Here is a 22,441-nt window from a genome sequence, read left to right as displayed (position 1 = left end):
ATACAGAAAGGACACCCCAAACTCAGCAATTTAAACAAGATGAAGAGACAGAGGAATACCCAGCAGATAAAGGAACAGGATAAATGCCCACCAAACCAAACCAAAGAGGAAGAGATAGGGAATCTACCTGGTAAAGAATTCCGAATAATGATAGTGAAATTGATCCAAAATCTTGAAATCAAAATGGAATCACAGATAAATAGCCTGGAGACAAAGTTTGAGAAGATGCAAGAAAGGTTTAACAAGGACCTAGAAAAAATAAAAAAGAGTAAATATATAATGAATAATGCAATAAATGAAATTAAAAACACTCTGGAGGCAACAAATAGTAGAATAACAGAGGCAGAAGATAGGATTAGTGAATTAGAAGATAGAATGGTAGAAATAAATGAATCAGAGAGGATAAAAGAAAAACGAATTAAAAGAAATGAGGACAATCTCAGAGACCTCCAGGACAATATTAAACGCTACAACATTCGAATCAGAGGGGTCCCAGAAGAAGAAGACAAAAAGAAAGACCATGAGAAAATACTTGAGGAGATAATAGTTGAAAACTTCCTTAAAATGGGGAAGGAAATAATCACCCAAGTCCAAGAAACCCAGAGAGTCCCAAACAGGATAAACCCAAGGTGAAACACCCCAAGACAGATATTAATCAAATTAACAAAGATCAAACACAAAGAACAAATATTAAAAGCAGCAAGGGAAAAACAACAAATAACACACAAGGGAATTCCCATAAGGATAACAGCTGATCTTTCAATAGAAACTCTTTAAGCCAGGAGGGAATGGCAAGACATACTTAAAGTGATGAAAGAAAATAACCTACAGCCCAGATTATTGTACCCAGAAAGGATCTCATTCAAGTATGAAGGAGAAATCAAAAGCTTTTCAGACAAGCAAAAGCTGAGAGGATTCAGCACCACCAAAGCAGCTCTCCAACAAATACCAAAAGGATATTCTCTAGACAGGAAACACAAAAATGGTGTATAAATTTGAACCCAAAACAATCAAGTAAATGGCAATGGGATCATACTTATCAGTAATTACCTTAAACGTAAATGGGTTGAATGCCCCAACCAAAAGACAAAGACTGGCTGAATGGACACAAAAACAAGACCCCTACATATGCTGTCTACAAGAGACCCACCTCAAAACAGGGGACACATACAGACTGAAAGTGAAGGGCTGGAAAAAGATTTTCCATGCAAATAGGGACCAAAAGAAAGCAGGAGTAGCAATACTCATATCAGATAAAATAGACTTTAAAACAAAGGCTGTGAAAAGAGACAAAGATGGTCACTACATAATGATCAAAGGATCAATCCAAGAAGAAGATATAACAATTATAAATATATATGCACCCAACATGGGAGCACCGCAATATGTAAGACAAATGCTAACAAGTATGAAAGGAGAAATTAACAATAACACAATAATAGTGGGAGACTTTAATACCCAACTTACTCCTATGGATAGATCAACTAAACAGAAAATTAATGAGGAAACACAAACTTTAAACGATACTAGACCAGTTAGACCTAATTGATATCTATAGGACATTTCATCCCAAAACAATGAATTTCACCTTTTTCTCAAGCGCACATGGAACCTTCTCCAGGATAGATCACATCCTGAGCCATAAATCTAGCCTTGGTAAATTCAAAAAAATAGAAATCATTCCAAGCATCTTTTCTGACCACAAGGCAGTAAGATTAGATCTCAATTACAGGAGAAAAACTATTAAAAATTCCAACGTATGGAGGCTGAAAAACACGCTGCTGAATAACCAACAAATCACAGAAGAAATCAAAAAAGAAATCAAAATTTGCATAGAAATGAATGAAAATGAAAACACAACAACCCAAAACCTGTGGGACACTATAAAAGCAGTCCTAGGAGGAAAGTTCATAGCAATACAGGCATACCTCAAGAAACAAGAAAAAAGTGAAATAAATAGCCTAACTCTACACCTAAAGCAACTAGAAAAGGAAGAAATGAAGAACCCCAGGGTTAGTAGAAGGAAAGAAATCTTAAAAATTAGGGCAGAAATAAATGCAAAAGAAACAAAAGAGACCATAGCAAAAATCAACAAAGCCAAAAGCTGGTTCTGTGAAAGGATAAATAAAATTGACAAACCATTAGCTAGACTCATCAAGAAACAAAGGGAGAAAAGTCAAATCAATAAAATTAGAAATGAAAATGGAGAGATCACAACAGACAACACAGAAATACAAAGGATCATAAGAGACTACTATCAGCAATTATATGGCAATAAAATGGACAACGTGGAAGAAATGGACAAATTCTTAGAAAAGTACAACTTTCCAAAACTGCACCAGGAAGAAATAGAAAATCTTAACAGACCCATCACAAGCACGGAAATTGAAACTATAATCAAAAATCTTCCAGCAAACAAAAGCCCAGGTCTAGACGGCTTCACAGCTGAATTCTACCAAAAATTTAGAGAAGAGCTAACACCTATCCTACTCAAACTCTTCCAGAAAATTGCAGAGGAAGGTAAACTTCCAAACTCATTCTATGAGGCCACCATCACCCTAATACCAAAACCTGACAAAGATCCCACAAAAAAAGAAAACTACAGGCCAATATCACTGATGAACATAGATGCAAAAATCCTTAACAAAATTCTAGCAATCAGAATCCAACAACACATTAAAAAGATCATACACCATGACCAAGAGGGCTTTATCCGAGGTATGCAAGGATTCTTCAATATCTGCAAATCAATCAATGTAATACACCACATTAACAAATTAAAAAAATAAAAACATATGATTATCTCAATAGATACAGAGAAAGCCTTTGACAAAAATCAACATCCATTTATGATAAAAACTCTCCAGAAAGCAGGAATAGAAGGAACATACCTCAACATAATAAAAGCTATATATGACAAACCCACAGCAAACATTATCCTCAATGGTGAAAAATTGAAAGCATTTCCTCTAAAGTCAGGAACAAGATAAGGGTGCCCACTTTCACCATTACTATTCAACATAGTTTTGGAAGTTTTGGCCACAGCAATCAGAGCAGAAGAAGAAATAAAAGGAATGCAAATTGGAAAAGAAGAAGTAAAACTCACTATTTGCAGATGACATGATCCTCTACATAGAAAACCCGAAAGACTCCACCAGAAAATTACTAGAACTAATGAATGAATATAGTAAAGTTGCAGGATATAAAATCAACACACAGAAATCCCTTGCATTCCTATACACTAATAATGAGAAAACAGAAAGAGAAATTAAGGAAACAATTCCATTCACCATTGCAATGAAAGAATAAAATACTTAGGAATATATCTACCTAAAGAAACTAAAGACCTATATATAGAAAACTATAAAACACTGGTGAAAGAAATCAAAGAGGACACTAATAGATGGAGAAATATACCATGTTCATGGATTGAAAGAATCAACATATTGAAAATGAGTATACTACCCAAAGCAATTTATAGATTCAATGCAATCCTTATCAAGCTACCAACGGTATTCTTCACAGAGCTAGAACAAATAATTTCACAATTTGTATGGAAATACAAAGAACCTCGAATAGCCAAAGCTATCTTGAGAAAGAATAATGGAACTGGAGGAATCAACCTGCCTGACTTCAGGCTCTACTACAAAGCCACAGTCATCAAGATAGTATGGTACTGGCACAAAGGCAGAAATATAGATCAATGGAACAAAATAGAAAGCCCAGAGATAAATCCACGCACCTATGGACACCTTATCTTTGACAAAGGAGGCAAGAATATACAATGGATTAAAGACAATCTCTTTAACAAGTGGTGCTGGGAAAACTGGTCAACCACTTGTAAAAGAATGAAACTAGAACACTTTCTAACACCATACACAAAAATAAACTCAAAATAGATTAAAGATCTAAATGTAAGACCAGAAACTATAAAACTCCTAGAGGAGAATATAGGCAAAACAGTTTCTGACATACATCACAGCAGGATCCTCTATGACCCACCTCCCAGAATATTGGAAATAAAAGCAAAAATAAACAAATGGGACCTAATTAAACTTAAAAGCTTCTGCACATCAAAGGAAACTATAAGCAAGATGAAAAGACAGCCTTCAGAATGGGAGAAAATAATAGCAAATGAAGCAACTGACAAACAACGAATCTCAAAAATATACAAGCAACTCCTACAGGTCAACTCCAGAAAAATAAATGACCCAATCAAAAAATGGGCCAAACAACTTAATAGATATTTCTCCAAAGAAGACATGCAGATGGCTAACAAACACATGAAAAGATGCTCAACATCACTCATTATCAGAGAAATGCAAATCAAAACCACTATGAGGTACCATTTCACACCAGTCAGAATGGCTGCGATCCAAAAGTCTACAAGCAATAAATGCTGGAGAGGGTGTGGAGAAAAGGGAACCCTCCTACACTGTTGGTGGGAATGCAAACTAGTACAGCCACTATGGAGAACAGTGTGGAGATTCCTTAAAAAACTGGAAATAGAACTGCCTTATGATCCAGCAATCCCACTGCTGGGCATACACACTGAGGAAACCAGAAGGGAAAGAGACACGTGTACCCCAATGTTCATTGTAGCACTGTTTATAATAGCCAGGACATGGAAGCAACCTAGATGTCCATCAGCAGATGAATGGATAAGAAAGCAGTGGTACATATACACAATGGAATATTACTCAGCCATTAAAAAGAATACATTTGAATCAATTCTAATGAGGTGGATGAAACTGGAGCCTATTATACAGAGTGAAGTAAGCCAGAAATAAAAACACCAATACAGTACACTAACGTATATATATGGAATTTAGAAAGATGGTAACAATAACCCTGTATATGACACAGCAAAAGACACACTGATGTATAGAACAGTCTTATGGACTCTGTGGGAGAGGGGGAGGGTGGGAAGATTTGGGAGAATGGCATTGAAACATGTATAATATCATGCATGAAACGAGTCACCAGTCCAGGTTTGATGCACGATACTGGGTGCTTGGGGCTGGTGCACTGGGACGACCCAGAGGGATGGTATGGGGAGGGAGGAGGGAGGAGGGTTCAGGATGGGGAACACATGTATACCTGTGGCAGATTCATTTCGATATTTGGCAAAACTAATATAATATTGTAACGTTTAAAAATAAAATTAAATTAAAAAAAAAGAACATATATATAATTTAAAAAACAAGAACATATATATATATATATAAATTTAACATTCAAAAACTAAGATCATGGCATCCGGTCCCATCACTTCATAGCAAATAGACAGGTGAACAATGGAAACTGTGACAAGACTTTATTTTTGGGGGCTCTTAAATCAATGCAGATGGTGACTGCAACCATGAAATTAAAAGACATTTGCTCCTTGGAAGAAAAGCTATAACAAACGCAGAGAGTATATTAAAAAGCAGACATCACTCTGCTGACAAAGATCCACATAGTCAAAGCTATGGTTTTTCAGTAGTCATGTATGGATGTGAGAGTTGTACCATAAAGAAGGCTGAGCACCAAAGAATTGATGCTTTTGAACTGAGGTGCTGGAGAAGACTCTTGAGAGTTCTTAGACAGCAAGGAGATCAAACCAGTCAATCCTAAAGAAAATCAACCATGAATATTCATTGGAAGGACTGATGCTGAAGCTCCAATACTTCGGCCACCTCTTTTGAAGAGACTGTTCATTGGAAAAGACCCTGATGCTGGGAAAGATTGAGGGCAGGAGGAGAAGCGGGCGACAAAGGGTGAGATGGTTGGATGGTATCACCGACTCATTGGACATGAGTTTGAGCAACTCAAAGAGATAGTGACAAACAGAGTAGTCTGGCATGCAGCAGGTCACTGGGTCACAAAGAGTCAGACACAACTGAGTGACTGAACAATAATATGGAGAACCTAAAATATGACACAAATAAACATACCTATGTGGCTGCTGCTGCTGCTAAGTCGCCTCAGTCACGTCCGACTCCGTGCGACCCCATAGATGGCAGCCTACCAGGCTCCCCGTCCCTGGGATTCTCCAGGCAAGAACACTGGAGTGGGTTGCCATTTCCTTCTCCAATGCATGAAAGTGAAAAGTGAAAGTGAAGTCGCTCAGTCATGTCCGACTCTTAGCGACCCCATGGACTGCAGCCTATCAGGCTCCTCTGCCCAAGGGATCTTCCAGGCAGGAGTACTGGAGTGGGTTGCCATTGCCTTCTCCGTGTGGGTTTGATCCCTAATTAGGAAGATCCCTTGGAGAAGGAAACGGCAACCCACTTCAATATTCTTGCCTGGAAAATCTCATGGACAAAGGAGCCTGGCAGGCTATAGTCCATGGAGTTGCAAAGAGTTGGACATGACTAAGAAATTGAGCATACAAACCTACCTACAAAACAGAAACAGACTCAGACACAGAACAGACTCATGGTTGCCAAGGGGGAGGGTTTTGGGGGAAGGAGGGAGTGGGATATTGGGATTAGCAGGTATAAACTTCTATACATAAAATGTATAAATAACAATGTCCTACATCAAGGCTATGGTTTTTCCTGTGGTCATGTATGGATGTGAGAGTTGGACTGTGAAGAAGGCTGAGCGCCGAAGAATTGATGCTTTTGAACTGTGGTGTTGGAGAAGACTCTTGAGAGTCCCTTGGACTGCAAGGAGATCCAACCAGTCCATTCTGAAGGAGATCAGCCCTGGGATTTCTTTGGAAGGAATGATGCTAAAGCTGAAACTCCAGTACTTTGACCACCTCATGCGAAGAGTTGACTCATTGGAAAAGACTCTGATGCTGGGAGGGATTGGGGGCAGGAGGAGAAGGGGACGACAAAGAATGAGATGGCTGGATGGCATCACTGACTCAATGGACGTGAGTCTGGGTGAACTCCAGGAGCTGGTAATGGACAGGGAGGCCTGGCGTGCTGCGATTCATGGGGTTGCAAAGAGTCGGACACGACTGAGCGACTGAACTGAACTGAACCATATAACAGGGAACTATATTCAATATTATATAATAAATCATAATAGAAAAGAATATTTAAAAAGAACATATTTTAAAAGATGCTCAATATTGCTAACTATTGGAGAAATGCAAATCAAAGCTACAATGAGGTACCACCTCACACTAATCAGAATGGCCAACATAAAAATGTATACAAATAAATGCTGGAGAGGGTGTGAAGAAAAGGAAACCCCCTTACACTGTTATGGGAAGGTAAATTGCTGCACTTGCTAAGGAGAACATTATGGAGATTCCCAAAAAAAAGAATCTAAAAACAGTGTTACCATATTATCCTACAATATCAATGCTGGGTACACATCTGCCGAAAACTATAGATGAAAGGATATATGCACCTCAATGTTCACTGCAGCACTGTTTACAATAGTAAGACATGAAAGCAACCTGAATGCCCACCCACAGAGGAATGGATAAAGATGTGGTACATGGAATGGAATATTGTTGCTGTTGTTTAGTCAGTAAGTCATATCTGACTCTTTTGTGACTCCGTGGACTGTAGCCCACCAGGCTCTTCAGTCCATGGGATTCTCCAGGCAAGAATACTGGAGTGGGTTGCCCTTTCCTTCTTCGGGGGATCTTCCAGACCCAGAGATCAAACTCGTGTCTCCTGCATTGCAGGTGGATTCTTTACCATTGAGCCATTAGGGAAGCCACAGTTAAACACTACTCAGCTATGTAAAAAGAATGAAATATTGCCACTTGTAGCAACATGGATATTCATACTAGGTGAAGTAAGTCAGATAGAGACAAGTATCATATGATAATGATTATAGGAAGAATCTAAAATAAACTGATACAAATGAACTTATTTACAAAATAAAAACAGAAAAACTTACGGTTACAAAGGGGAAAGTTGAGGGGCGGTGATAAATGGGGAGTTTGGGATTAACTTATACACACTACTATGTCAGGAAGCATTTAACAGGAGGCTTCCTGTGTGCTGTTTTGGATCTGTCAGGAATTCTCTGTTCCTTATTAATTCCTGAATATTCAAGAATTAATTCAAGAATATTCAAGAATGCCTGAGGAATCTAGGCATTTCCTTCGTTAGTTTTTCTATACAGTGGTAAGTACCCTCTTCCTTCTTGTGAACCAGACGGTAAAACTGATTACAACTCTCTCTTTAATATGAATCACCTATGTTTTGTAAGTCTGGAATTTTAATCTTTGTCTTTGCTGAGAATAACTACCTTGTAAGACAGTATACATTACTTTGCCAACAAAGGTCCATCTAGTCAAGGCTATGGTTTTTCCTGTGGTCATGTATGGATGTGAGAGTTGGACTGTGAAGAAGGCTGAGTGCCGAAAAATTGATGCTTTTGAACTGTGGTGTTGGAGAAGACTCTGGAGAGTCCCTTGGACTGCGAGGAGATCCAACCAGTCCATTCTGAAGGAGATCAGCCCTGGGATTTCTTTGGAAGGAATGATGCTAAAGCTGAAACGCCAGTACTTTGGCCACCTCATGCGAAGAGTTGACTCATTGGAAAAGACTCTGATGCTGGGAGGGATTGGGGGCAGGAGGAGAAGGGGACGACAGAGGATGAGATGGCTGGATGGCATCACTGACTCAATGGACGTGAGTCTGGGTGAACTCCGGGAGCTGGTGATGGACAGGGAGGCTTGGCGTGCTGCGATTCATGGGGTTGCAAAGAGTCGGACATGACTGAATGACTGAACTGAACTGAAGACAGTATATATGCCCACACCATGTTGATTAAAACACCTTTGCTCCATCAGAGCTCTGGTTCCCATGTCTTTCTTTCTCTTTCTCTCTCTCTCTCAGGGTATTTCTTTGGAGTGCAGAGGCCCTCTGAGTTCACTTTCCTGCCTGGGCTTCTAAGACCCTCTCGAGAAGGTGCTCTGTGCCTTCACCCCATCGAGAGGGTGCCTGAGGCCTCCATGAAAAGAGCAAGCCCCATGCCAGGGGCTTTATTGGCTTTCTGCGTAAACCAAGGAATATCAGCCTCTTTCTCTCCTTTACTTTCTTATCTGTCGACTCCGGACCACCAAGTTCCGGTCCATTAAAGGACCTCAACACTACTATATTTTAAATAGATAACCAACAAGGACCTACTATATAACACAGGGAACTTTGCTCAACATTCTGAACCTAAATGGGAAAACAGTTTGAGAAAGAATAAATACATGTATACAGATAACTAAAACACTTTTTTGTACACCTGAGATTAACACAACATTGTTAATCAACTATACTCCAATATAAATTTTTAAAAAGTACATATATATGTAAATCACTGGATATGACTTACATATATATGTAAATCACTGAATATGTAAAGTCGAATCATTTTTATGTACAGCAGAAATAAAAAACAACATTGTAAACCAAATATACATCAATTAAAAAAAAGAGAAAAATGTGTTTTATATATCTAACAAAGAATATGCAAGTCAGGGGTTAGTCTATCATGAAAGTAGAGAAAAGGTAGAGACCTGGCCCAAGAACCTAACACCTATTGGGAAATGGATGCTTTCCCAGTGTGATATTTTTAAATTACAGGTACAGATAAATATATCTGGTAAACTCTGATTAATGTTTACTTTCATATATGTCATATGTATCAGATAGACATAGCATTATCCAGAAAAATCCACTGTTTGATCCATTTTCACTGAGTTTTCATGGGCATCTTTAATATATATTCTAATATAGTCTATATAAAAAGGAAGAACATGTTGACAAAAAGAAGTTTCTGACTGCCCACCAGGTCTGGTCTCAGGCATTTTGAGCCTTTTGGTTCCAGTTGACCAACTGTGGCTTTTGAAATTCACTTCACGTGTCTGCTTCCATTTTCTCATCTGAAAATTGAGAATCAAAATACTGATAGAATTACATGAGAAAATTTTCATAATATGCATTACACTGTGTGCCCATTAAACATTATTGCTGTTGTTCAGCTGCTAATTCATATCCAACCCTTTGCAACCCCATGGACTACAGCACGCCAGGCTTCCTTATCTTTCACTGTCTCCTGGAGCTTGTTCAAACTCATGTCCATTGTGTCAGTGATGCCATCCAACCATCTTATACTGTGCTGCCTCCTTCTCCTTTTGCCTTCAATCTTTCCCAGCATCAGGGTCTTTTCCAATGAGTCCGCTCTTTGCATCAGGTGGCCAAAGTACTGGAGCTTCAGCATCAGTCCTTCCAATGAATATTCAGGGCTGATTTCCTTAAGATTGACTGGTTAGTAGTTATTATTATCTGGGTCTTAAGATAGGTATTCATGAGAGAATTAGCAGTATTCATGTGAGGAAGATGGGAGAAAAATCAATATGCTCAAGAACAAGATGGACTTCAGTTAGGCCAATAGGAAGTAGTCAAGGGATACTGAGGGGTAAAAGAATTAGTCACAGAATTTAGGTACCTGTTAGCACAATGGAAATTTCAATAAGGAAGTTAGTATCAGTTCAGTTCAGTCCAGTTGCTCAGTCGTGTCCAACTCTTTGTGACCCCATGGACTGCAGCATGCCAGACCTCCCTGTCCATCACCAACTCCTGGAGTTTACTCAAACTCATGCCCATTGAGTTGGTGATGCCATCCAACCATCATCCTCTGTCAACCCCTTCTCCTCCTGCCTTCAATCTTTCCCAGCATCAGGGTCTTTGCAAATGAGTCAGTTCTTTGTGTCAAGTGGACAAAGTATTGGCATTTCAGCTTCAACATCAGTCCTTCCAATGAATATTCAGGACTGCTTTGCTTTAGGATGGACTGGTTGGATATCCTTGGTATTCAAGGGATTCTCAAGAGTCTTTTCCAATACCACAGTTCAAAAGCATCAATTCTTCAGTGCTCAGCTTTCTTTATAGTCCAACTCTCACATCCATACATGACTACTAGAAAAACCATAGCCTGGACTAGATGGATCTTTGTTGGCAAAGTAATGTCTCTGCTTTTTATATATGCTGTCTAGGTTGGTCATAACTTTTTTCCCTAGGAGTAAGCATCTTTTAATTTCCTGGCTTCAGTCACCATCTGCAGTAATTTTGGAGCCCCCCAAAATAAAGTCTGACACTGTTTCCACTATTTCCCCATCTATTTGCCATAAAGTGATGGGACCAGATGCTATGATCTTACTTTTCTGAATGTTGAGCTTTAAGCCAACTTTTCCACTCTCCTCTTTCACTTTCATCAGAGGCTCTTTAGTTCTTCTTCACTTTCTGCCATAAGGGTGGTGTCATCTGCATATCTGAGGTTATTACTATTTCTCCCAGCAATCTTGATTCCAGCTTGTGCTTCACCAGCCCAGCATTTCTTGTGATGCACTCTACATATAATTTAAATAAGCATGGTGACAATATACAGCCTTGACATACTCCTTTTCCTATTTGGAACCTATTTGGAAGTTAGTATAGGGGAAAGTATAAAAGTAAAACTGATACAAAACAGGATGTTTGTATTGAATAGACTAGATGACCAGCACGTGCAAAGTCACTTCAGTCATGTCCAACTCTGTATGACCCTTCCAGGCTCCTCTCTCATGGGATTCTCCAGGAAAGAATACTAGAGTGGGTTGCCAGGCCCCCCTCCAGGGGATTTTCCAAACTCACGGACTGAACCTACTTCTTTTAAGTCTCCTGCATTGGCAGGCAGGTTCTTTACCACTAGCACCATCTAGGAAGCCCTATTTGAACAAATGACTAGAGTGGTTTATAGTTTTGAGTATGATCAAAGCTATGAGGGTGGAAAATGTATTAATTTTAATACAGTCTCTGGAATGAGTTTAGACCTATCTGTGTTTGGACCTAAGCTGTGTCCAGAATAGATTGTACCTTCTCAGAACTGTTAGATTTTCTTGGATGAGGGACACCTAGTGAAAGGCTGCATCTCTTGTCTAGCTGTTTCAGTCTGGAGAATGCTTACTGCAGTCTGCAGCTGCAGACCTGACCTCCACATGCTGATCTGGAAGACACACACCGTGGTGGAAAGAATCTACAGGATCTACAGGTGATGAAGACTCGCTCACTCCAAGTCAGTCCTAGAGATCCACATTACCTGGAAGGGATGAGAGTTCCAGTCTGTATCTCTGAAGTCATGAAGACTCTGAAGGTGCTGCCAGCTTGCAGGATCACCACAGAGGTGGGCCCCTGAATGGTCTGTTGCTTGACTATTCATCTAAAAGAATTATCTGTATTCAGTGAATTTATTTATATGTTAATATGATCAGAACCTAGTTTCTTCACATATTTCTAATGAAAGTCATCTTCCTGACCTAAAGATATTACGAACTCTGTGCTTCTCATTCACTGTTTTTGGATTTTTGCTGAACTTGATGGATTAGTTCTGCTTTGACCTGGACAAGTAGAGGGAAAAGCTTAAACTTTCTGGTTTCCTTGTTCAGTACTGTGATTAGTGAGGGTTTTTCTTATGCCTATGGGCAAGGCCTGAAGATAGAACTTTCACCATCATCCCTAACTGTTTTCACACACCACCTTTGGGAACAATGGCCTATGCGTTCCCACAAAACTTCAAAAAAAATTTTTCCCTATGGTCTGCATGATAATGTTTTCTAAAATCCATATAGGAATTCTCTCCTCACTGAGGTTTATAAAATAACATATGGTAGGAAATATTAGGAACTCTCTTACCTTTAGGCTGCTAGGAAGTGTTTTGGGGCATACACCCAGCTTATAGTGAGCTGATTATTCTCTCCCCTCTTCAGGGAGAGACAATATAGAGTAAAACTGAAATGGAAAAATCTCTGCAGTAAGACATCCTGAGATTTTATTCCAAGTCTTCCACTTACTACTACAGTGGAATTGGGGGCAAATTTCTCAACATTTCATATTTCAATTTTCTCATCTGTAAACTATTCAGGCAGTTGCCCCCTATCCCTTGCTTTATGATCTCTGTCTCTACATTGTTATTGTCACCAATGTTGTTGGAGAAAGCCATAAAGATGACATGATGGCCAGCTGACCTGTGATCTGGACCCAAGCAATCAAAGGTTCCTTCTTTCCTTTGTCTTTGGAATGTTTCTTCTGCGCACCATTCCCACAGAGAGATCCATTCTCAAGGATGCAGAAATGAGAGAGCATGATGTATTATTGAGACCATCTGGACAGTATACATGACTAAACCCAGTTAAGGCTTTATATAAACTTCTAAGATCCTGGTGAGTGGGTGCAGAGATCTATTCATCTTTTGGTAATGCACAATATGCCTTGCATGGATGTTCCCTTGCTTATTAAATCTGCCACCTACCAATCTGGAGTGATCTGCCCCTTTCTTTGGTCTCTCCTTGCTCTCCATGTATGAAGGTCCCAGTTTCAGATTTCATCTAGGTAATTCTGGAGGTTGTGAACCAGAAAGTGGTGAGCCATCCAGTAGAAAACAGTGGCTCTTGGAAAAGAGACATCCATGGGGAAATCCTGATTGGCCACTGACCTTTATGTGGGGAGGGGTAGGCTTTATGTAAGACACTTTTGGAACATGGAGTGAGTATGGGGATGCCCCCAAAATGGGGACTTGTCTGATGCATTGGCAAAGAATGAGACCAATGGCTATGTAGTGGGTGGGCCTGTACTGAGGATAGGTTAACCCAACATCAACATCCAACTAGAGACTAAAGTTTGAGATAGAAAGCCGAAAGAAGGGCTGAGGTAGAGAAGAATGTGCAGGTGTCCATGACTCTGCTAGCTTTGGGCTAGCAGACAAGGTGGGAGAGAAGGATAATAAGCTGGAGATCTTGGCATGCCATTTTGCAAAGTAGGAGGTCACACACTGCCACAGATTAAAGCCTGAGCACTTCTGGAAAAGCCTGATTAAAACACCAAAAGGTGGAACTCCTGGGAAAGTGAAGAGAGTAAGGGCAGGATGTTGTAGTGATTGACAAAGAAAATGATGAAGCACCACATGGTGCACAACCACTAATATAGGAGAAAATTTTGAACAGTAATTACCCTAGACTTCTGATAAACAAATGATCCAAAACTCCTAGGAAAAAAGCCCTTAAATTCTTTCTCTGTCCCTTGAAGATAGAATATTATGTCTTTGAAATGTAAACACTCTAGGAGCTATTTAAAACATTACCCATGATTGCTTAAGGCTATAAAAAAATGACAGAAAAAGAGGCATTTTAAAATGTAAACTTCTATAGAAGTTTTCTTCCCCAAAATCTAGTTCACAGTCTCCATAAGATTACTCAAAGGTAAATGCAAATCTCCACATATTAATGACCAGGAGACTTTTGCAGAAACATGTGTAGCTGGTGATTTGTTACAGTGGATATTAAAACGTCTCTGCGTCTCTGACCAATAACATTTAGGTAGCAAAAAACATATTAATGTTTTTTTGTATTGTATTGTACTGTATTGTATTGACTCTGGTCAATACGTTGTTAAAATCTTTTCCACAAATATTAGTAAAAAGCATTAGCCATGTAAGCAGGTAACCCAGGTAACCTTAACTTGTTCTGTCTTCTAGACACAATTTGGAGTCAAATGTAATTTATAAACTAGTTAGTTTTGCATTGTTGTACCTGATTCATTACTAGAATTTTAGAATGAAAGCTATAGGTTCTCCGTGTCTGCATGTTTGTGTGTGTCTACAAATTATATATATATATATACACACACACACATAGAAACATGTATATGAAATATATATAATATATATTAATATATATTTATACAACATGATATTTTCAAAATTAATTTGAAAAAGAGCATTATTTAATTGGCTTAAAGAAAACTAAACTTTAATATCAATAGTGTACTTACACTAAGGTAAAAAGATGGAGTAGAGAATGTGGAACTCACCTTCCCCCACTAACATATCAAAAATACATCTAAATGTGGAACAGTGCACAGGTGCTGGTGTGCCACTAATCAGAGCAGCCAAAGGTCTCTGCTAACAGCTGCCACTTCACTCCCCAATCTGAACTAAGCAAGCATCCTGGCCGTGCTTGCTCTACACCACAGCTTGGCACTGGGTCTAGGGCAGCCAGGACCTGAGAAAATACTTGATCTAGAAATCCAAAGGCAACCCAGGTCTGGAGAGTCGTCCAGGCAGTACAGCAGTGGCCAAGGCTGGCACTTACTCAAATAGCTCCCTAGAAGCAGCCCAGACTTCTGAGAGCAACTCAGCTGTTTGAACTCCCACAACCAACATGCTGCAATTCCCAGTCCCAGCCAAGCCTCCCACATACCACATGAAAACACAGTATCAGATCTGGGATGACCACAATAGGGGAAAAGACACAGCCTTGGGCTGCTTCTGAGTGGAGCTGTAGACACCTACACAAGCAGCATGTCAGATCTCTTAAGGGCACAGGAACCACTTAATTCAACACTCTACTTCTATAACCAACCTAGACAGCATGACCTAGACAGCTGTGACCAACCCAGACAGCATATTAAAAAGCAGAGACGTTACTTTACCAACAAAGGTCCTTCTAGTAAAAGCTATGGGTTTTCCAGTAGTCATGTATGGATGTGAGAGTTGGACTATAAAGAAAACTGAGCATCAAAGAATTGATGCTTTTGAACTGTGGTGTTGGAGAAGACTCTTGAGAGTCCCTTGGACTGCAAGGAGATCCAATCAGCCCATCTTAAAGGAAATCAGTCCTGAATATTCATTGGAAGGACTGATGTTGAAGCTGAAACGCCAATACTTTGGCCACCTGATGCAAAGAACTGACTCATTGGAAAAGACCCTGATGCTGGGAAAGACTGAAGCTGGGAGAAGGGGATGACAGAGGATGAGATGGTTGGATGTCATCATCGACTCAATGAACATGAGTTTGAGTAAACTCTGGGAGTTGGTGATGAGCAGGGAAGCCTGGTGTGCTACAGGCCATGGGGTAACAAAGAGTTGGACAAGACAAGAGCGACTGAACTGAACTGAAAGGAAACATGATAATCATTGCAAACATTTATGGAGTGTTTATTATGTTATAGGGAGAAGGCAATGGCATCCCACTCCACTGCTCTTGCCTGGAAAATCCCATGGATGGAGGAGCCTGGTAGGCTGCAGTCCATGGGGTCGCTAAGAGTCAGATACAACTGAGAGACTTCACTTTCACTTTCATGCATTGGAGAAGGAAATGGCAACCCACTCCAGTGTTCTTGCCTGGAGAATCCCAGGGATGGGGGAGCCTGGTGGGCTGCCGTCTATGGGGTCACACAGAGAAGTGACTTAGCAGTAGCAGTATTATGTTATATATATTAATTCATTTAACTTTCATAACAATCCTTCCCTGGTAGCTCAGCTGGTAAAGAATCCACTTGCAATATGAGAGACATGGGTCTAATCCCTGGGTTGGGAAGATCCCCTGGAGAAGGAAAAGGCTACCCACTCCAGTATTCTGGCCTGGAGAATTCCATGGACCATGTAGTCCATGGAGTTGCAAAAAGTCAGACACAACTGAGTGACGTTCACTTCACTACTTCTTTAGGGCAAAGGCCCCAGGGAAGAAAATATGTACACTTAAAGGGAATAGTGCCAGCTTGAGCCCGACCTTCAGGGTATCTGCTCCAGCAACTTGAGAGAAGGCCCCATCTTGGACAGGTAGGTAACTGCCACTGAGCAGAAATGAAGTCCCACCTCACACCATGCACAGGCCCTAGTTACTTCAACACCAGCCACAACCCATACCAAGATGATATTGACCAGCATACCCTGAGAAAAGACGTGACTGGCATCTACATCAAATCTAGTCCTCACACCAAAAACACTGTGCACATGCTTTCTACATAGGAATGCTCCCATAAAAAATAAAAAAAAAGTTCAAGACCACAATAGATTACTCTTTTACCTAGATTCATAGAGACAGAGAAAGTTAAGTAAGATCAAAAGGCAGAGGAACTACTCTCAATTAAAAGAGCAAGAGAGAACCCCTGGGTGGGGTGGAGGGGGGCCAGACAATGAAACAGGGATAATCTGTCTCCCAGACAAGAATTTAAGAAAAATGCTAACTGAATTAGGAAAGAGAATCTAAGCACAGCTCATTTTAAGAAAGAACTAGAAATTATAAAGATGGCCCAAACGAAAAATAGGTGAGCCAATTTCTGAGATAAAAATCACTCTAGAAGCAAAGAATAGCACTAAATGACACAGGAGAATGCATAGGTGAGCTGGAAAATACAATAATGGAAATCACCTCATCTGAACAGCAGGCAAATGAGAAAAAAAAAGCAACATACAAGATTTATGGGAAAACATACTGCATGGCAACATTCCAGAAGGAGAAAAGAAAGAAAAGGGAAGCAAACATTCATTTGAATAAATTATAGATAAAAGTTTCCCAAACCTAAAGGAAACATATATAAAGGTACAGGAAGCACAGAGGGTCCCAAACAAGATAAAACCAAATATCCACACCAAGACATTATAATTAAAAAGGCAAAGCTAAAGATTAAGAATTCTAAAGACAGAAAGAGAGAAACAAAAAGAAACAAAGTCATATACAAGAGAATCCTCATAAGGCTATCAGTTTATTTCTCTACAGAAATTTTGCAGGCCAGAAAAGAGTGGCATGGTATATTCAAAGTTCAGGAAAAAAAAAAAAATCTGCTATCTAGGATACATTACCAAGCAAGATTATTATCTAGAATAGAAGGAGAGAGAAAGAACTTGTCAGACAAGCAGAAGCTAAAAGAATTCAGCAATACTAATCCTACCCTAAAGAAATGTTGAAGGGTCTAATCTAAATGGAAAAAAGGGAGGGCCTATAGGAAAGGGAAAATTCCAACAGGGAAGGCAAATACATAGGAAGGATTAAAGATCACTTTTTAAAAAAGTTGATGGGGGGGATATATTAGGAGTTTGGGATTAACATATACACACCACTATATATCAAATAGGAGAAGGCGATGGCACCCCACTCCAGTACTCTGGCCTGGAAAATCCCATGGACGGAGGAGCCTGGTAGGCTGCAGCCCATTGGGTAGTGAAGAGTCGGACACGATTGAGCGACTTCCCTTTCACTTTTCACTTTCATGCATTGGAGAAGGAAATGGCAACCCATTCCAGTGTTCTTGCCTGGAGAATCCCAGGGATGGGGGAGCTTGGTGGGCTGCCATCTATGGGGTTGCACAGAGTCGGACATGACTGAAGCGACTTAGCAGCAGCAGCAGCAGCAGCAGCATATATCAAACAATCAACAAGGATCTACTCCATAGCACAGGGAACTCTACTCAGTATTCTGTTATAACCTATATTGGAAAAGAGTCTTTAAAAGAATGGATATAGGTATATGCATAACTGAATCATTTTTGTGTACACCTGAAACTAACACAACAGGACTCTATTAAAAAAATAAAAATCCAATTTAATGTTAATAAACCTTTAGTTAGATTCACCGAGAAAAAGAGAGAAGACACAAATAAAATAAGAAATGAATGATGAGAAATAATGCCACAGAGATACAAAATATCATAAGAATACTATGAGCAGTTATATGTCAATAAATTAAACAAATTTATAGAAACATAAAACCTTCCAAGAATGAGTCAAGAAGAACCACACAATTTGAACATACTGATCACTAGACAGGAAATTCAGTTTGTAATAAAAAACACTCCCAGCAAACAAAAGTTCAGCTTAATAGAGGAATTCTACTAAACTAATGCCTATCCTTCTCAAATCATTCCAAATTATTCTCAAATTATTCCAAAAAAAACTGAATAGAAAGGAACACGTCCAAATTCATTCTACAGGGCCATTATCTTGATACCAGAACTAAACAAAGACACTACAAAAAAGAAAACTTACAGGCCATATCTCCAATAAATATAAATGTAAAATCCCTCAAAAATATATTAGCAAACTTATGTATTATCTAACAATACATAAAAACATGCACCATGATCAAATTGGATTTATTTCAGAGTCTCAAGAATGGTTCAACAGACGTAAATCAATGTGATACATCACATTAACGAGGAAAGACAAAAAGCACAAGATTATCTCAACTGACACAGGAGAAAAACTTTGACAAAATTCAACATTCAATCATGATACAGACTTTCATCCAAGTGGATAAATAAGGGACATATCAACATAACAAAGGCCATTTACAATAAACCCACAGCCAACATAATATTCTACGGTGAAAGGCTGAATCCTTCCCACTAAATTCAGGAATAAGACAAGAATGCCCACTCTCCTGCTTCTATTTAACACAGAATTGGAAGTCCTAGACACAGCAATCAGAGAAGAAAAAGAAATTAGATACCCGAATTGGAAGGGCAGTTGTAAAACTTGATATTTGCAGAAGACATGAAACTCTATAGAGAGCCCTAAAATCCTCACCCCAAAACTGTTAGAATAAATGAATTCACCAAGATTTCAGGAAAAAATATTAACATAAATAAATCTATTGCACTTCTATACACTATTAACAAAATATCAGAAAGAAAAAGTGACAAAGGGACTTCTAAAATCACATAAAAATATACCTAGAAGTAAACTTAACCAAGGAGGTGAAAGATCTTTTTCTCTGAACGTTATAAAACATTGATGAAGGAAAGTGAAGATGATTCAAAGACAATGGATTATAGCCCATGCCCTTGGGTTGAAAGAATTAAATATTATTAAAATGGCCATACTACCCCAAGCCATCTACAGATTTATCAAAATATCAATGACATTTTTCTTAGAACTAGAGCAAATAACCCTAAGGCTTGTATGGAGTCACAAAAGATCTCTAAACACCAAAGCAATGCTGAGAAAAGAAAACAAAGCTGGAGGTATAAGCGCCTCATACTTCAGACTATACTACAAAGCAACAGTAACCAAAACAGCATGACACTGACTGGCACAAGAACAGACACAAATCCATGGAACAGAACAGAGAGCCCAGAAACAAACCCACATGCTATGGGCAACTAATCTATGAAAAAGGAGGCAATAATATGCAATGGAGAAAACAGTCTTTTCAACAAGTAGTGCTGAGAAAATTGTACAGCCAGTGTAAAACAACGAAATTAGACATTTCCTCTCACCATATACTAAACTATAAATGGTTTAAAGATCTAAATGTAATACTTGAAACCATAAAACTCCTAGAAGAGAACACAGGCAAAACATTCTGACACATACTGTAGCAGTATTTTCTTTAATCTCCCAAGGTAAAAGATATAAAAGCAAAAATTAATGGGGCTAATTAAACTTAAAAGCTTTTGACTGCACCAGAAACCATCAATAAAACAAAAAGAGCTTAAAGAATGAAAGAAAAATATTTCAAATGGTATGGTGCTAACATCCAAATCAATAAGGTGCTAATATCCAAAATATATGGATAGATCATACAACTGAGCATCAAAAAGAAAAAAATGCCATTAAAAAATGAGCAGAGGGCTTGAATACACATTTTTCCAAAGGAGACATACAGATGGCCACAGGCACATGAAAAGTTGTTCAACATAGGTGATCGTTAAAGAAATGCAAATCAAAGCCACAGTGAGATAGCCCCTTACCTTGTCAGAATGGCTATCATCAAAAAGAATATAAATAACAAATTTTAAAGAGGATGCAGAGAACAGGGAACCCTTGTACACTACTGATGAGAATGTAAATTGGTGCAACCACTATGGAAAACAATTTGGAGGTTTTTAAAAAAATAAAACCAGAACTGCCATATCATCTAGTAATTCCACTCCCAGGTACATATCTAGAAAAAAGAAAAACACTAATTTGAAAAGATACATACACCCCTGATTTTCACATCAGCATTGTTTACAATAGCCAAGACATAGAAGAAACCCAGGTGCCTATTACTAGATGACTGAATTAAGAAGTGGGTTGTGTTGTGTGTGTATACAATGAAATATTACTCATCCATAAAAAAAGAGTGAAATACTGCCATTTGCAGCAACACGGATGAATATCATGCTTAGCGAAATAGGCAGAGGAAAAAGAAAACTATATGTTATCATTTATAGGGGGAATCTGAAAAATAATACAAATGAATACATATGCAAAACAGAAACAGACTCATAAATATAGAAAATAAACTTGTGGTTGACAAAGGGAAGAGAGAAAGGGTGGGAACAAATTAGGGGTTTGGGGTTAACAGATACAAACTACTATACATAAGATAGATAAGCAAGAAGTATAATCTATATAGCACAGGGAATTATACCCATTATCTTGTAATAAACTATAATGGACTATACTCCAGAAAAATACTGACTCACTATGCTGTACACATGAAACTAACTCAATATTGTAAATCAAATGTACCTCAATATAACTTAATTAAAATTAAGGGAAATGAAAAAAAGATAGTGTTCTTATATAAAACAATTTTCTTTCATGTGCTAAAGAACAAATCTTGTTGAACTTTTTGTCTCTTTTTGTTAAGATTGTGCAAGGTTTTTCTTTACCTTTTTAGGTAATGTGCCTAAGAAACAATGATTCTGTGTTTTATTAAAATAATTTCCTATGCCTCTTTGTTGTCCTAATTAGGTGTTTGATTGCATAAGAAATTTTATTCTTCTTTCTTAAAAAAGCTAACTTGTTTTTCACAACTATGTAACTTTATTTCCTTTGAGGTCTTTGCCACTGTGGTTAAAAAGATAAGTCCTGTTTCACAGTGACCAATGATCCTACTTAATCTAGTGTTTTAACACCTACTATTATGTTGACAAACTTCCCATAAATCAAATTCTGTATGAAGTCTTTTTGATCTCAAGCCATTAATAACTCTGAGGTTTTTTCAGACTCACTGGAACATCTCAAAAGATTTTTTCTTTCTCCTTTAAAGAGAATATTAGGCTTATTTGTTAAATTACATTGGAACCATTACCAAATAAAAAGTGTTGCTAAACTTGAAGTGATATTTGTAGCAATATGTTATTAATATAAGTATTCTAAAAATATATGAAATTCTTAAAAATATGTCCTAGAGTTATATTATCATTTATAATTCTAGTGATTTTAAAATGTATGTCACAGAAAAAATCAAATTTCCTTATCAATTGCATTGTAATGAACTCTCATCAAATCTTTAACTGTAGCCATTTTAAAGTCTTTGTTTATTTCCAGGCAGTTACTGTTTTACTCTGATGCTTTTATAAAAGTATTACTGCAGAAGTGACTCATTTTCAAGGAGATTCAAGGAAAATACTACAAAAAGTATCAGTTTTTGATAAAACTTAGGTCATACCACTGACCTAAATAAGAATTGACAGAACTTTAGTGGAAAAATCTGATGAGGATGATTATGTCTTCTTGTTTCAAACATTGCTAGTTCTTTTATGTTTTTTTTTTTGTGTGTGTGCCAGATTTAAGAAAACTTCCCTTTCTGTTAAACTACTAGAAATTTGCTAACACCTTTATGAACAAAGACAATGTGTTTATCTTTTTCTCCCTACCTGATCCCTCTAGAACTTGGAAACTCTGTGAGTATTGTTACTTTCATGGCCATATAATTATTTGCATATATTCAGTAAAAATCTGT

General features: G+C 38.3%; 1 long non-coding RNA gene across 1 annotated transcript; it reads right to left on the bottom strand.

The window, feature by feature from the left end:
- Positions 1–9,593: 9,593 nt before the first annotated feature.
- Positions 9,594–13,208, bottom strand: LOC133249437 (uncharacterized). Its single transcript, XR_009736955.1, has 4 exons — positions 12,624–13,208; positions 12,031–12,150; positions 11,113–11,302; positions 9,594–9,835 (listed from the first exon to the last, which is right to left on the bottom strand). It is a non-coding gene; the product is annotated as an uncharacterized LOC133249437 (long non-coding RNA).
- Positions 13,209–22,441: the final 9,233 nt, after the last annotated feature.

This window comes from Bos javanicus, chromosome 6 (assembly GCF_032452875.1).
Source record: "Bos javanicus breed banteng chromosome 6, ARS-OSU_banteng_1.0, whole genome shotgun sequence".
Classification (NCBI taxonomy): domain Eukaryota; kingdom Metazoa; phylum Chordata; class Mammalia; order Artiodactyla; family Bovidae; genus Bos; species Bos javanicus.
The sequence above is the reverse complement of the archived record's forward strand: the minus strand, read 5'-3'. Positions and strand labels throughout refer to the sequence as shown.